We start from the raw sequence: 3,613 nt of genomic DNA on the forward strand, positions 1-3,613 counted from the left end.
CAATCTCAAAACCCTCGTTCCTATTATTATTTCCCCCCTCTTCTTCATCTTCTGTCAGAATACTTATCCAAACTCTACGGTTGGGGTTATTATTTGGAACTGATAGTTCGGCTTGATCAAAGTTGAGGTTTAGGTTTCGTCTTAGGTTTCGATTTCGGTTTTGGTTTTGGTTTTTGTTTCGGGTTCTGGAAGCACGAGCTGAGTGATTTTGGTCATTTTGGTTATTGAAGTTTGATGGGTCAGGTATTTTATCTAGGTGAAATGCGTTATTTTGTGGGAGTGGGTCTTGGTTTCGGTTCTGATTCTGGTTCTGGTTCTGGTTCTGGTTATGGTTCTGGTTCTGGTTCTAGTTCTGGTTCTGATCTTCCATCTCTGAATTTCTTTTCTAAACTCAATTCTGCCAAGCTAACATCTCGATTTCGGCTCGAAAATTAACAGTGACTGTCGGCCCGAATGGCGGGTACGCATAAACCTGTTATCTGCACAACTAACACATCCCGCATAAAATAAAGAAAAATAAAATTTAACTAAAAACTGAAAATCAAAGCTAAAATTAAAACTAAAATAAACTCAAAAATCAACTAACAGGAATAACACTAAGCGCCCTAACTCCCCGGCAACGGCGCCATTTTGATGACCGTCGTTTGAGTCATGCAAAAACCTAATTAAACTACCTAAATAGGATAAGTAAGGTATCATATCCACCAGGAGTATGTGGTCAATCTGATTCATGTACAGATTTAGTATTATGAAGTAATTGGTTTTAGTGCTGATCACACAAGCAAATAAAGTGAATTTATGGAACTACGCAAGTAAGAAAATAAACGAAAATTAAAGCAATTAACAAAGCAAATCACACCCGGGAGTTCAAGTAAGCAACCTACAGTAATCTCATGCAACCTAAAAGATAAATTATTAATGATTAACTACAGACTGATCAATCAGACAAAACCTTAGACATCAACAATCACTTTACACACGGCACTGGTTATCAAACAGTCCTTGCTAGTGTGACTCAGTCAAGGGCAATCGTATGTTTTATCGTATTCAATCTAACCAAACAATCATATGATCAATTATCTAGCAACTGGTAACAAATCGTTCAGACTAACGTAAACCTAAACCGACTGAACACACAGAAATACCAAACATCCATAATTTTATATCAATCATCAATAATTATACAAGAGTGTTCTTAATCACATGAGAAAAACTGTAAAATTTACAAACTATACATCCCGGGTGAGATTCGAAAAGATTAGCCGAGCCTTGACATTGTTAAATCTTCAATATGGATGATATGGATCATACGTAGGGTCTTGGAACGAGCTATTATAGTGAAATCGCCTCTTGGAGCTGCTGGAAATCGCCTCTTCTTTATAAAAACGGAGTTAGGGTTGTTTTATGATGAAGAATATGTTTTTAACCTAATTTTCCCGTCTAGACACCCCATCGCGATGCGCGATGGGGTCTTCGCTGGTCCATCGCGTATCGCGATGGACCAGAAAGTCAACAGTTAATTTAAAACCCATCGCGATATGCGATGGGCCTTCAGCCAAGCCCATCGCGTATCGCGATAGGACTTGTCACCAGCAATCTTTATTATCTTATCTTTTTTCACGTGCTGGACATCCCGGGTCTTCATTCCGTGCCACAACAGGTCCAAATTGAGTACTTTAATGCATGTGACATGAAATCCAGTATTGCACGTATGAAGTATCGAAGTTCCTAAAATAAACAATTAAAACTAAATAATAAACGAACTAAAACATATACAAATTAACCGACCATCATACATCAACACACGTTTATGAGATTTTTCAAGATGAAACTCAAGAACAATCAGAGGCTGAGGAGGTTGAGCCAAGAAGAAGCAAAAGGCAAAGGACTGAGAAATCCTTTGGACCTGATTTTCTTACTTACTTGGTTGAGGGTAAGCCCCAAACCTATTAAGAGGCATTCACCTCTTCAAAAGAACCACAATGGAAAGAAACCATTAAAAATGAAATTGATTCTATCTTAGAGAATCATTCTTGGGAACTAGTGGATCTTCCACGGGGTTGTAAACCTCTTGGATATCATTGGATATTCAAAAAGAAGATTAAAACGGATGGTTCCATTGATACGTACAAGACGATGTTAGTAATCAAAGGGTTTAGACATAAGGAAGGTCTAGACTATTTTGATACATACTCACCTGTGACTCGAATAAACTCTATAAGGTTGGTGCTTGCGATTGCTGCTTTGAGAAAATTTGGAAATACATCAAATGGATGTAAAAACCGCACGTCTAAATGTGGAGTTAGACGAAGAAATATATATGGAACAATCTGAGGGTTTTTCAGCTCCTGTCCAGGAGAGTAAAGTTTGCAAACTCATCAAGTCCATATATGGTTTGAAGCAAGCTCCAAAACAATGGCACCAAAAATTTGACCAAGCCAGGCTGGAAAATGTTTTTAAAATAAATGAGTGCGACAAGTGTGTCTATGTGAAAGACACATCTAGAGGTTATGTGATTTTATGCCTGTATGTGGATGATATGTTTATCATAGGGAGCGATGATAAGATGATCAAATCTACTAAAGATATGTTGAAGTAGAGATTTGACATGAAAGATATGGGTTTAGCCGATGTGATTTTAGAGTACGTTAAGATCACTAGAACCCAAAACGGTTTTGAGTTAAGTCAATCTCATTACGTAGATAAAATTCTTGAAAAGTTTAATGCAGGAGATACGAATATAGCTCAAACTCCAATTGATACTATCAAACATTTGTCAAAGAATAGAGGTGAGGGTGTTGCTCAATTGGAGTATTTAAGGATAATTGGCAGTCTTATGTATCTTATGTCTTGTACCCGGACGGACTTAGCATATGCTATGAGCAGGCTAAGTAGATATACTAGTAATTCTAGCTCTGAACATTGGAAGAGTATGACAAGATTATTAAGATATTTGAGATACACAAGGAGTTGTGGACTGCATTATGGCCAAGACCCAGCTGTTGTAGAAGGATACAGTGATGCTAACTGGATATCCAACATGAAATATTCTAAATCCACAAGTGGTTATGTGTTTACCCTTGGAGGAGCTGCTATATCTTGGAAATCATCCAATAAACGCTTATAGCTAGATTTACGATGGAATCTGAGTTCATTACTTTAGACAAAGCTGGTGAAGAGGCGGAATGATTACACCAATTTTTGGAATATATTTCAGGATGGCCAAAACCTGTTACGGCTATTTGCATACATCGTGACTACCAGTCGGCGATTAGAAGAGCTCTAAGTGCAATGCATAATGGCAAATCTAGACACATACGCCGTAGACACAATACTATACGACAACTTCTCTCAACGAGAGTTATCACCATTGACTACGTGATGATAACATTGCGGATTCGCTTACAAAAGGATTAAGAAGAGAGGTCGTATGTAATTCTTTGGGTGGAATGGGACTAAAGCCCATGGAGTAAGTTTTTACAAAGGAAAACCTATCCTAGAAGACTGGAGATCCCATGATCTAAGTTCAATAGGACAACCTAACTGCATAAACTAAGGTAGTGAGGAGTACTCAACATATAAAAGAAGTTGTATACTTCCTATTCCATTCCGA

At 37.8% G+C, this 3,613-nt stretch overlaps 1 pseudogene; it reads left to right on the top strand.

Annotated features, from left to right (window-relative positions):
* The first annotated feature begins 2,617 nt into the window (after positions 1-2,617).
* On the top strand, positions 2,618-3,127 carry LOC143569348 (secreted RxLR effector protein 161 pseudogene; annotated as a pseudogene).
* Positions 3,128-3,613: the final 486 nt, after the last annotated feature.

Source organism: Bidens hawaiensis, unplaced genomic scaffold (genome assembly GCF_021521415.1).
Source record: "Bidens hawaiensis isolate Kalapana, Puna unplaced genomic scaffold, B.hawaiensis_p1.1 tig00024461_1, whole genome shotgun sequence".
In the NCBI taxonomy this organism is placed as follows: Eukaryota; Viridiplantae; Streptophyta; class Magnoliopsida; order Asterales; family Asteraceae; genus Bidens; species Bidens hawaiensis.